General features: G+C 36.7%; 1 protein-coding gene across 1 annotated transcript in view; it reads left to right on the forward strand.

Moving 5' to 3' along the window:
• The window catches only part of LOC126176337 (uncharacterized), a gene marked incomplete at both ends in the record, with an annotated part of 533659 nt that overhangs the window by 840 nt on the left and 518349 nt on the right, over positions 1-14470 (forward strand). The gene's annotated exons all lie outside the window — the stretch shown is intronic.

Raw genomic sequence — 14470 nt, forward strand, 5'->3', positions numbered from 1 at the left:
TTACACCTATATTGGAACTTCACTTTCCGTGAATCCATATAGATGTAATCCTATTTAATACATTTCTGTAAAATTATCGACCGATTTTAGTGATTTTTTTTTCTATTTTGCCATTTAGATAATGTTTAAAACAATATCTTGTACACATCTCCTGACTGACTGACTGACTGACTGTGTAACATAGCCCAAGGTTTATATTAGGTAGGAAGGTGATAATTTGGTTGAGAGTTGGTGAAGCCAACGAATGTGAATGCCAAATCAAGGTTGCACTCACAGACTGACCTGTAGCTTAGCCTAATGTTTACATTCGTCACCATATTAAATGCACTTTGCTGTATTTGGAATATACCTTACTTACATACATCATATGTAACTATGAAAAATGGATAGGGGGTGGGTCAACTATGTGATTTTTGTCACATTAATTGTATAAACGCAAAGAAGTCAGTCAGTATTTTGACTTACAGTGCAGGAGGGTAGTGGAACATACACAGAGAACTTCGGGAATTTGAGTTAGTAGCATGGTACCATTGCACTCAAAATGAATAGTAAGTATTATAAAAAAATGTTAAATTTAAATAAAAGAAGAGATTACAGAATATATAACAGTCAGTAAGTAAGTACGTGTCTGTTGTTTTTGAGGTCTAGTAAATATTTTTGTTTAACTGTAATGGAAACTGTAATATCCTACTGTTTATTTTGTGCTAGGAAGCCGAGACTCTTGCAGCTACAATCTTAATTTTGTGTGAATTGCAAGCCTGCTTTAATAGAAGTGATTAGAAATTATTGTACAAGAGTTGTCACAGTACTTGACAACTTTAATTCCAAAAGTATTAAAAATTGATGTTTTACTGGTACATAAATTCCCAGATTACATATGAGTATCACACAAATGCACGATTTATAATTTTGATTCTATGGCTGTAATATTTTATCATTTAGCTTTTTTATGTTTAAATAACTCGGAGACACTCCTGTGAACCAGCCATTAGATATATTGCAGCATTGTGTGGAGTTCAGGAAACTGAAAGAACTATTTGGTTGTGGTACAGTGCAAATTCTCTCTCTACTCGCACAAAATGTATCTGGGAAGGTAATGCAGATCATGAGCTTCCTGTATAAACTTGTGCCCTCTTGAAGAATGTTGCTTCCCTCCTCGTATGACTAACAATATTGAGATTGTGCAAAATTATGTATATTTTAATATATTTTTAGTTTCTCACCACTCATGGCACAACTATGTTGAGGCAATATGCAACATTAGTATGTTTTTAGCCCGTTATTTGAAATGCTATAGGTGTTTCAAGTGTGCTATAGCTTAAAATTTGATACAAATTGTTCTGTAGCAGTAGCTAATTTTTTTGTTTCTTTTTACAGGGTGTTCACAAGGCCTGTGAAATGTAACAAACATCAAGATTGTCATAGAAAGACACATACATGCACTCATTACATAAGTTGAATGATAGTTATGTTGACGTACACTTCTATAAGTTACAAGTATGATATGTACAGTATCTCAAAAATACTGAGGGTGCCTGTAGTGGTATTACCTTGATAGGAAGTAGTGACAGAATATGATACAACCCATTCATTAACTTTGGCCAGTGACACATAAAGTGACATGGTGACAGTTGCACTGTACAATCAAGCTTGTTTTAATTATAAAAGTATTGAGACATCTGTAGGAGTATTGGGGATTTGGGACTAATGTTCTTCTCATTGACATCTCCAAACATGGTAAAATCTTGAAATATTGAGCTACAGGAAGAAAATATGGATCTTTTAAATTGGGAATGCACTATGTATAAAAAATAAAAAATGAGATTTCATGGCACATCCATTGGCTTCACCAACTAACAACCAGTCTGCGTGCAATATATTTGCATTTGCGAATATGGACTATCATCAGCTTGTATAATGGAATAACGACAATAAAAATTTGTGCCGGACTGGGACTCATACCCGGATTTCGCACTTATTGTGAGTGGTTGCCGTACCAAACCTGTCCGGCACAAATTTTCATTGTCGTCATTCCATTATACAGCTGATGGTAGTCCATATTTGCAAAAGAGAGTGCCTTGCATGTATTTCATGATGGCTGTTGTCACCGCAGTGCTTGTTCCTTCAGACATGCATGCATCTGTGAAGGAACATTACATCATAAATTGGAATAATTTAGTCACTGCAGTATCATATTGTAACAACCAGTCTGTCACCTTCTAACCTAACCTAGACCGAAGGTTTAAAAGTGCTGAGAATCATGTCACTGATCAAAGCGGAATGGCAGTATCAATATCTTAAATACACCATTGCTGCAGCACATTGAGAGGGGCTGTAGCAATAATGTCCTGATATTACAGATTTCAGAAGGGTTTGAGGAACAAGTGGAGTAAGAGTGGTCCCTTGACATAATCTGCTAGAATTGACACACAAGCAGTTGTGATGAGCTTGGTGACTGCTGTCATTGGTTAGTTATGAGCCAAGAAACCAGTGTCTTGGCAGTGTGGCTGTAGCCTTGTCTTCTGTAGGTGCACAACATGTGCAACCCACTCAGCTGTTGGTTATACCATGAACCAGCATCGTATGGAGTGTCCTGTATGTTGCATTTGGTGATTCATGGACTTGTCAAAATATGGCATTGGGATTTTCTTAATCCTCGTCTCTTTAAATTGTTATGCCTTTTGCATCCTATAAGGCACTAATTTATATAGGGAAATGAAAACTAAGTTGTAGCGAAAACTCCTCTTTTTTATACTTATTTAAAGATATGTGAAATATGGTGAGCAATCATTCACTGTATTATGCAGTTAAATTTTTTTTTTTTTTTCAAGGAGTGTGTAGATCCTGGTTGTAAATATGTACAAAGCCTTTCTTGTGTGGCTTGTTAGGCCTTGCATTTGTTCTTCACATAGAACTGGTGGACTGCACTGTAGTCTTCCTCGCTTCCCTAGCTGGCTCTAATTTTGGCGAGCTTGTCTTACTGGAATGCTTGTGGCCACATGTGTAACATGTGTTTACAATTCATATCAGTGACATTGTCTTATTTCTTGGTAGGCAGAAAACATTAACAGTAAAAATTACAACCTGTGAATGTGTTTTTGCTCAGTCATTAGATGTCTAAGTGGTGAGCCATAGTCCATGTTTTCCTATCTTGTGCTGACATTTTCATCTCTACGTATTACACCCAACATCTTCTTTAGATAGTCCATTCTCTGTCAGCCCCTATAATTTTCCTCCTCTACTGCTCCTGGTGCCAAGTCAGCTGTTACTGGATGCCACAGCATATGTTCCACTGATCTTTCACTTTGTATAGTAAGGGTCTTCTGTAGATGTCTTTACTCACATATTCATTTTAGTATCTATTCAATATGCAGTTTGATCTGTTCACTTAATTTTTCAGTCTTTAACACCACATTTAAGTTTCTTCATCTCCAGATTTCCAGTTAGTTCACATTTCACTTCCAAACAATTCTGTGCTCTATATGTATTATTTCAGGGACGTCTTCCTCAATTCCATTTTGCTGTCTTATACCAACAGAGCTTTTTTTCTTTTTTGAATTGAAATGAGCTTTCTTTGACTGGATTCTCTATTTTTTGATAACTTCCTCACTTCGGCCATCCTTTGCAATCAAACTCATAGAGAGGAAATTTATCTCAATACTCACATCACTGTGAATGCCCACTCATATGTACCTATTATATTAAATCTGTTTTTGGCCGCAGTCATATGTGAATTGCTTGTATTGTTTTTACTTTGGTGGAGGTTTTCATAGTGTGCATAAAAGACTTTGGCAAGGTCACCACACAGCTTCAGCAAGGCAATTAGTACATTTGGGATGCACTCTTGCATTAGATGTATACTGTTTCCCATAGCACAAATGTCATATAGTTCGTAACAATCAGTAATTTAGATTACATTAAAATCTATGTTTACAAGGGCATCCATTGTTTTGTAATGGTTGAAGTGCATGTTTGTGTCTCCTTATGACAATTTTTCCATGTAAAACCTATTAGTTATCCTGAATGCCCTGTAAGATAGAAGGTATAGTTGTGGGTGCTCCCCCTGGCTAACTATTCCATTTGCCTATGCAGTATTTTGATTACATTTTAATATTACTCATTTTATGGTTGTTAAGTGAGTTGTTATATTTATTCAGCATACAACACATGATAAGGCAATGTTGTCACACAGCTACTTTGTATGTTAAAGTATGTCTCTTTAATGTTTCAAAAACGGACAGTGACGTGTGTGCCCCAAAACCGACAGCTGTCTTTTTTTAACATTGCTTTGTTGTGTATTGTATGCTGAATAAATATAAGACTTGGATAGTGGATTAGTGAGGTACTGCTAGCAGTGACCCAAATTACACACACTGTCTGGACTCAACCTTTCCAGTGAATATGATTAAGGCAGTCTTTTGAGCCATCTAGTAATGATGGATTTATGAGTGAGTGAGCATTATGCTGGAGAATAGAATTGTGACCTTCACAAGCAGTGGTTAGAAGAGTGGAAAGTTCTGTTTAGTGAATTTAATAATTCCTGTTACGTTATGTGAATATGTCTAAATAACTTAAGCAATTCCTCTTCATCTCCAAAATATGTACTGTCTATGTATCTGCATGACATTCCAAAGCTGGTGAGATGACAAAATTAGCGATATTAGCTTTGTGTTTTATTACCTGTATTGCTGATGAATGAATGGGAAAAATGATTCAAGCACATATGAAAATTTACTGAATTTTTATAGGTGATGTGGTGAATAAACAAAACATTGAATGCATCTGCAATTTCCAATCCATTTTATGCTTTTTTGTTACCCATCCTCACATTATTAATTAATTTTTTCAACTGTTATTTGTACGTGTGGATATAATTTTTGAATCTTCATATTTTGTAATTTAATTTACTTATAACTAAACCTGACTGATCTTTCTGGTTTTTCACTATCCTGCATGACACATACAAACACAGTGCACGTATCTCATTATATCTGAATTGCAGCTGTAGTATCTCCACATTTTTACCCCTATTGTTAAATATTTGCAGCTAATTAGCAGTATGTTCTTCTTTCCATTTTCTGAAGTAAATATATTCACGCATTTATTAATGTTTCTTTCACTTCATGGATGCACTGTGTGGTAACACCTGAATTTTTGAGTGGTCTTATTTGCTCTTTCTTTATTTAGAACCAACAGCTCACACAGACTGTAAAGGACAATCACACAGTAAATGCTTGTTGAGTTGCATTTCCGTTTCTTGCATTTAAGTTAGCAGTCTCCAGATTAAATGCTTTTCTGGCAGTATGGTCTGTGAACAGTCTTTCAGTGCTACAGTTCCTATCCACAAAGCCATTGCATACATTGTCAGAAGTATGGTTGCTAAACTTCCTTGTGGTACACCTTATATTATTTTCTTCCTGATATAATATCCCTATTCATAGAGTGCTACATACTGCTTTGTCTTCTAGGAAGTCTCTCTAGGTACTTGTCGAATTTTGCAATGATTCAGTTGCTATATCAGAGGGGAAAAAAGCCGTACCAGTTTTGAAGAAACTATCTTGGCATTTGCTTTTAATGATATATCAATTCTGTGGCAAACCTAAATGGGTATGGCCAGATGAAAGTTAGAACTGTATTCATCCCAAATGTAAATCTTGTGCCCTCATCTCTGTGCTGCACACATGGTAGTACTGCTGAAATTCATGAGACCCAGAGCTGGAATAGGAACAGTGTATGGAAGCAGTGAGAAGTCACAGGACCTTTTTGGCTTGCAGTAGAATTTAACAGAAATTGGTCAAAACCTCAGAGGTACAGTATTTGAAGGCATATGTTTCATGTCTTGAAGACACATGCTAAAATATTTCAGCTTTTAGTTTTCAAGTTGTAGCTCATGAATGTTTTTCAGTCCCGTACATACTGTTTCCTTGAAGATAAAGTGATGTTAACAGCAGGCTGCATGGAAATATTTAAGTACTCATCCAATCCATGTCCCATTTGTGGAGGAAATAAGAAGAGATAACATATAGACCAGTAAAATTGTACATTGTAGTGTTGACTTTTTTGATACAAAATGCGGATTCCCTGTGTAAACTTCAATATGTCTTTCTCCACCCCTTGATGTCCCAACTTCAGAGATGCTCTCCTGGTGATAGAAAGCAGCTACCCACACGTATATACTTGGCAAGCCCCTATACAGTGTGTGGTGGGTGGTACATTGCACCAATATTAGTAATTCTCTGCCCCTCATCATTTGCCTTGCAAGTGACTGTCTACATGTATCTGCATACGTCCTAATCTCTCATCTTATTCTCATGATGCCTACATGAGATATTTGACCGTGGCAGTAGGATTGTCTGTTGGTGCTAGATAAGGACTCCAAATGTTGGAGCAGTAATCTAAAATTGGTCAAACTATTACCTTTTATACTATTTCCTGTAAATTTTCAGTACATTTTCCAAAACATTTCCAACAATTTTAAGTCTTTCATTTGCGTACCCTAATACTTGTTACACGTCTGTCCAGTTTCATATTGCTTTGTAGTATTGTCCCTAAATACTTAAATGACAGTATGTGCTCCAGGTGCTCACTGTAAGGGTCTTTCTCTGTGTTGTAGTCATTATCTTCCATTCATCCACATTTAAATAGAGCTGCCATTCATTAATATTAGGAGGAATTTTGTCAAAGTCTTTCTGCATTTTTGTTTGATCTTACAGCAGCAGTACATTCCTGTACACATCATCATCCTCAGTGAACAATCTGATAGTGCCAGTGACCCTATTAGATAAATTATTTGTGTATACTGAGTACACTAAAAGTTCTGTTAAACTTATTTCAGGCACACCTGCTACTGCTTATATTTCTGTTGACTATTTTCCACCCAGCAGAACATGATGGATTGTATTAGTTAAGTCATGGAGTGAATAGCAATGTGCAAAGAGCTTCACACAGTTGTATATTCATTATTAGTTAACGGTGTAATGTGCCCAAATGAAAATGTGCTTGGTGGTAAATAAAATTGCAGTATGTATCCAAATCTGTTGGTCATTTGACAGTCTGAAGAGGTATGGATTATGCATCCGGAATTGAGACTTTAACTTAGACTCTTTCCAGTCACATCCAAAGCTCTTACCATCCAGTCTTCCACTTTCTGAGAATTGTCTGTGATAGAAAGCAGTCTATTACATAGTGGTCCGTACTTCCCATTTGCAAGGAGGCTTTGTAATAGCCTACACTGTGCTACATACGGTAGTGAAAGATCTGTTTATGTATAGATATTTGTACAATCTTCTGTCCCCAACTCCTTCCTCTAGTTATTCAAACATTTGCTAGTTTCTTGAAAGTTCCACAAGGTACTTTGATGTTTCAAGGCAGAATCAGATGCAACATTGATTTGCTTCTAGTTTTTTTTTTGTTTTTGTTTTTTTTTTTTGTTTTTGTTTTTTTTTTTTTTTTTTTTTTTTCATTTGACCGACTGTTGTATAAATTAAAGGGACAGAATTTATAAAGACCTTTCAAAAGCCAAGATTGCGTAAAAAAAAATCTTTATTTAAGATGACTGGGTTCTTCATTTTGTGCTGAGTCTCACACACTTGATGTCGAGTGGATAAAACTCAGCACATTATAGACGTTTGTCATCACTGTGAATCCACATTAAATGGCACATAAGCTATTAAATGGCATATAAGCTACAGCTGGCAGTGACATATGATTGTATCTTGGTCATTAGGTAATGGTGTGATGCAGTGTTTAGTGCCTGTCAGATACCAGTTCTACCTTGTAAGACATGTAAAGTAGATTTAGACTGTGATAGCAGACTTTTATAATGCGCTGGGTTTCATTCACTTCATGTCTTGTGCATGAGATTCAGTGTAAAATGAACATATTTTACAACAGAAAGATGTTAAAGACCTGAAGATGACAGAAGTGACTATTAAAACAGGTTGTCTTAAATAAAGAAATTTTTTATGCGGTCTTGGCTTTTGAATGGATTTTAACAATTAAAACACATCACCCTTCAGTACTCTGCAAATGAGAAAATTCAAGGAAAGAATTTAGATCAGATATGAAAAACTTACACTATATATTATTTGTTTCTTACCTGAACCTGTATGCTGTTATCATTTGTCCAACATCAAAATTTAAGCTCAAATAATGTATAAATACGTAACATTAGATTATTTGCTGTAACAGATGTTTTGCTGTGACAGATGTTAAGAATTGTATATCATTGACATTATACTCATAGGCACTCAGAAAAAAACACTGTAAAATTTTATCTGTCTTTTTTATTGAGAATGGATTTTCCCCAGAAAAATTAAACACTTTTGTGGGTGAATGTTCCTGGCACTGTCTTCAACTGTGAAGTAGAAGTTTGTGGAAAGGACACTTAATTAAATATTATTTATCAGATGTTATGAAAAACACACACACACACACACACACACACACACACACACACACACACACACACACACACCTGTATCCATAATTTCTGTCTTTTGGAGCACCTTAAAGTGCATTCTGAGCCCAAAACAGAAAAACATTGCCTCTTTCTCTAAACGTCACTTCAGGTGACATTGCTTGTCTGTACTGCAGATTTCACTCTTCAACATGGAACATTGTGGAATTTGGGGAGCCACTATTATTTTACTTTTATTTTTGTGTGGTAATTGTGTTCCGTAGATCTGCTACTAGGAAGAAGTTGCTTAGGTATTGAGAGGGTTGATAAGTAGAAAAAATAGCAATGAGTACAACAATAACAACAGCAGTAGCAGTAATAATAATTAAGTGTGAAGGTGTGTCTCCTCAGATTAAAATACTCGTTGTCACTGAAGGTTATAGCACCAGCAATTTAGTATGATGTAAAATAAGGAAATGATTAACAGGAATTTCCATTTAGGACATAGCGATACTGAATTTTGCCTATAATTCTGTGTGCAAATCAAGAGCTCCACTTAAAGAGAATTTATTCATTACTGCAAAAGATTTCTTCTATAGAGTAAAATGGAAGCACACTGAGATCATCCAGGACATCTGGGAAAAAGAGAAATTACGACCGAATTGGGACATGGCTCTGATCCATCCGTTTCACAAAAAGGGAGATTTTACTAATCTGAACAACTACTTTGGAATTTCTCTTGTACCTGTAACATACGAGATTCTCTCCAAGGCATTACTAACAAGGGCAGAAAATCAACTGGATAGCCAACTGGGAGAATATCAGGAAGACCCAATCCTGTGCAGAACAGATCCTCAACCTTAAAACTGTACTGGTATACTCCAGGATGAGAAACCGGAAGGTGGTCGTCACCTTTATTGATATCAGGAAGGCCTACATCTCTGTTGATATAGAAATGCTTAACAAAATACTCCAGGAACTAGGACTAGACAACAAAATCCACAGACTCAGTCTAGAAACCTTGACCAACACCCATTCCAAGGTCAAATTTAGAGGTGGGTTCTCAGAAAGCTTAGAGATAAAAGCTGTAGTGAGACAAGGGGACTCATACATACATACATACATACATACATGCATACATACATATGTAATGTATGTATGTATGTATGTATGTATGTATGTATGACTCTCCCCACTTCCCTTCACTTGTGTCCTTGAAAAGGTTGTGAGAGAATGGCGCAAGGAACTGACCAATTTGGGTGGGTGTTCAGAGTGGTGTCTACCTGGGCCGTAAGAATGAAAGACTGATTGTAGGTTGCCTGGCTTTTGCAGATGACATGGCACTGATTACTGATTCTCTTGAAATGGCAACAATGCAGGTAATCTGCCTCAGAAAACAGACAACCAAAGTGGGTCTTCAAGTGTCGCTGGAGAAAACAGAGTTCTTCACCGACATCAAAGAAACTAACAGAGAGATGTTACTAGACCAGGGAAACATCAAAAGGACTGAGAAGCTCAGGTGTCTCGACAATGGGTTGACCCCAACTTATCAGAAAAAACATTATCCATGAGAGTCAACAAGTTGGAACTAGCCTGTCGGCTGACTATGAACACCTACAACAAAAATGCCCATCACGCAACTTGATACTTAAGCACTACACATCATACGACCAGGAGTACTGTTTGCCATGGAATGTGTTTCCATGAACCGAAGAGGTCTGATGGAGAAATTGGGAGTCAGAGAGAGGAGAATCCTCAGGAAGGTCCTAGGCCCGGTAGAAGAAGGTGGGGAATTCAGAAGGCAACACAACTTGGAGCTCTACGAACATATAGAGAGGCTCTCTCTGCAAGAAAAAGAAGAGTAGCTTTCTGTAGCAATATTGCAAGATTGCCTCCAAATAGATCGACCAACCGTCTGTTCACCTTCTGGCAAAACAGGAAAGTTCTTACCACTTGGCTGACAGAAACTGAAAAGGACATTAAAGAATTTGGAATAACTGATCTCCAGAACAGTCAGTCTGTGAGACGTATCCTGAAGGAAGTCCGAGGATTTCAGGAAAAGCCCCGAAGGAAAGGTACCTCCTGACAGAAGAAAGGAAGGGGTTGCATTGGCAGATGATGTGACAGTACTGGGCAAAGATCAAAGCCCTACAGTTGAACAAGTCTGGTCCAAAGTAGCCCATTTGAAACAAGAAGAAGGAAATGGAATGACAAGCATTTTCTTTTAAAGTATTTTTTAATGATTAGATTTTTATTTATTGTGCCTTTGATATTGTCAGATAGTGAAGGGAATACTGTAAAACATAGGAACTCCCCCCCCCCCCCCCCCCCACTGTACAAGTACCTTCTTTAGCCCAAAGTGGAAATAGTTTTACTTCCTTTGTGATGGTCACCCTGTTGGCAATTTGTTTCATTCCAAGCAGGATTATTGATGACAAAACACATTGGAGATTACACGTGCTGAGATTTTGAAGTCGTCGTATCAAGCAGTTTGTGAAAGACTTGGGCACAAGTTTTGGGGAGATGACCCACATGGTTTGAACTGCTCTCTTCTGTGGTTTGAAGTGCTTTTCTTTCTTTTTCCTCTTGATGTTCTCTATGGAATATAATACCATAACATATTATTAAGTGAAAGTAACCAGAATATGCTAATTTTGAGAAACTCATCACTGAGTGTGAGATCGGAGTTGGAATTACACTATCTAATAAAAGTGTTGTAATCTTACCCTCCCACAATTTACCATTAAATTTCTCTTAGTCTCTTCATTATTTTCAAAAGCTTCAAAAAGCATAAGATATACAAAAGAAAAACTTTTTACTTATCCTCATTTTCTCTTCTTATTGGCTCCAAGTCTTGTGTCTAGGGGTGTATTCTTGCAGCTGAAATTTTGATTTAACATTATGAGTTCCTGCTGACTAAATAACTGATGAAGATTTGCGTGTATATTTTTTGAATTTTATTCTTTGTCACACTATTAAATATCACACCATTTTTACAATTTCCACTTTATATTCCAATTATATTGTTAGTGTGGATCACAAAAATTTGTCCATCTCCATCGGAGGCAGGCCCACTACTCCTAACATTCTGCGGTACTCACAGTATTCCAAACAGTTTACGAAGCAAAAGAGTTTATAGACTTTATTGCCAAAACAAGAATCTTCAAGTTATATCATCATTTTATAAATGCATCCAGAAATAAATTTAATAATTCACATTAGATTGTGCAATTAATAATATAAATTTAAAATATGCCAGAAATTTCACAATTTCAAAATTTTTAAAAGAAGAGTAATTTTAACTGTACATACAGAGTACTAACAAATTATTTTCTTTTTATACATTTTAGCCTGAAATATAATACATCGTATACAAAATCAAATGGAGTTCTTTCGGTGAAACAGCCGAGAATGTTCACCTATACCAGATTCGGGATTAATCCTGGTATCGATTACTTCTATATAAAAAGAAGGTTATTTTACAAAGGGTTTTCCATTACAGTGTCCATCCTTCACGCTTATGAAGACCTGAACTCTGCTTTGGATACTTCCAGTGAGGTGTATAATGTCTGTGGAGGAACGGCAGGCCATTCTTCTTCAAGAACCGAAACCAGTGAAGTTAGTTACATTGGACATGGGGGTTTGGAGGGAAGTTGATGTCCTAACTCATCCTGAAGGTGTTCTGTTGGGTTCAGGTGTGGACTCAGCATTGCGATGCTGATTCAGTCGCTCATTTCCAAACTGTTCCTTTACTGTACCCAGCACAAAATGCTATCGGAAGCATTTGTGTCCTTGTGTATTTAGTGTTTTTTTAAGTGCAGTAAAGGGACCAAATCCTAACGACAAACACCCACATTCCATAACACCTCATCTGTGCTTCACTATTGGCAGTACACATGATGGTAGGTAACATTCTCCAAGCATTTGCGAAACCCAAACCTTTGCTTTGGATTCCTCAGGGTATAACATGGTTCATCATTTCAAATCACTTGTTCCCATTCTTACACTGTCCATTGGTTTCACTCTTTACACTACCTAAATTGTCACTTAGCAATGCCTACAGAACTATGTGACTGATGAGCTGCTTGTTCTGTACAACTCCCTATGCACAGTAATTGTGCTAGCTGGACTGATGATAGTACTTTGGAACTCATGGAAGATTTTGACAAACTCTTTATCATTTGGCTTACTACACAATATGATTGTATAGATTACCACCACAACCATCTAGCTATCTTGAAGGCTTCTTTACTGATTGTGTAGGGAACTAGGCAGATAGTTGTATACTTTGTTACAATGGAAATTTCGAGACCTGCATTGTATACAGAAAGCAGACTACATATCTATTTCTCATGAAACACATTGTGAATAATTCTCAAGCATTTGAGCTCCCTATCTAGTTCAAGTAAAGAATGAGAGTAAGGTGTACAGAGGTATGCTGATATGGTTTAAACTGATGAAAACCTCCCTAGCATTCTAGGTGCAACATCAGAAATGAAATTCTTGCACTTTTGACACTCAGCAACATCAAGGTACTGAGGAGTGAAGCTCCTGTTAGAGGCAGATGTAACTTTAGTATACAGGGTCACCTGTAAACTGTTTCTGCATTTCTCGTAGCTATTGTTTTGCGTGACATGTCATTAACGGTAATCATACACTGCTCTTTTGCCTGTAATATATTTATTGTTTATGTGTATTTGGGGCAGATGGAATTTCATTCGTCAAAGTGAGCCGTATAGTGAGTAAAGAAACCTAATTTCTTGTTATTACAGTCATACAGTTGTAGTTTTTATGGTTTTGGTGATTTGTGAACCCTGAGAGACTTTAAAGCATTTGTCAGCAGACGGAATAATTCACATTGTTTATAACACATGCATCTGTGCAACGAAATTTTTTTTTTATTTTTGATATAAATACATTTTTACCTCTTATGTTAATGTCATTGAGAGTGCTTAGGAGATGTCTACAAAAGTTTCATGACATAGATAATTTAATTTACGTGGAAAGAATCACTGTATGCCTTCTAGCATAAATGTGTGCATCATGAAAGTTTCGGAGATGATGTGCCAGAGTAAATGTGTAAGAGAATTAACTTTTGCGAGATGCTTCAAGATGTGTCCTATCAGTATATCTCTTCTTTTAGCTATCTTGTGCCATAATGTTCTGTGCCTCTGTTAGATTCAATACCTCTTCATGAGCTAACCAATCTGCCTATCAGATCTTAAGCAATCTTCCGTAGCTACACATTTCAATCCAGACTATCGTAATTTAACCCAACCCAAAAAACATCAGTTTTTAAAAGAAAAGATTTCAAAACACGTCCCAAAAAACTCGGTGAATTCAAATTATATTTAACTGTGCCAATGGCCTTGCCGCAGTGATAACAGCATTTTTCATCTGATTACCGAAGTTAAGTGCTATTGGGCTTGGTTAGCTCTTGAATGCGTCATCATCCGTTTTTGCCATGTGATGTTGGCAAATAGGATGCACTCAACTCTGGTGAGGCCAAGTGAGGAGCTACTTGATTGAGTAGTGGGAATAGCTGGGAGAGCAGTGTGCTGACCACATGCCCCTCCATATCCTCATCCAGTGACACCTATTGGTGAAGGATGACGTGGTAGTCAGTCAGTACTGTGGGGCTTTCCAAGGCCTGTTCAGATGGAGAGGTTTGAGAATGGGCAAGTCAGCCCTGAAACTGGTAATGACTGTGGGAATAAATTGTAGATCCATGGAGCTGAGACAGACAAAATGAAAACTTACCAAATTTTTCTCAGTATTATATAGCTGCCAAAAAAGCCACTATATTTAGTGGCCAAGTTACCTAAAGCAACTATTTCTCATCACAGGAATTTATTTTATTAATATTGTTTAACTTTTCTTATAATGTAAGGAACACAGCTAAATAACATTTACATTTCCAGAAAAAAACTTTAAGTTGGTGTAGATTTGTAATGACTATAAAGTACAACTTACTGTTTTTTGGAAGCATGCAGACATTTATAGATCCTCACTGGTTTCTCAGGTCTTTTCTCTCCTAAATGATTTGTCAGTTTTGACCTAACAACCTTGTAG

Source organism: Schistocerca cancellata, chromosome 3 (genome assembly GCF_023864275.1).
Source record: "Schistocerca cancellata isolate TAMUIC-IGC-003103 chromosome 3, iqSchCanc2.1, whole genome shotgun sequence".
Taxonomy (NCBI): Eukaryota; Metazoa; Arthropoda; class Insecta; order Orthoptera; family Acrididae; genus Schistocerca; species Schistocerca cancellata.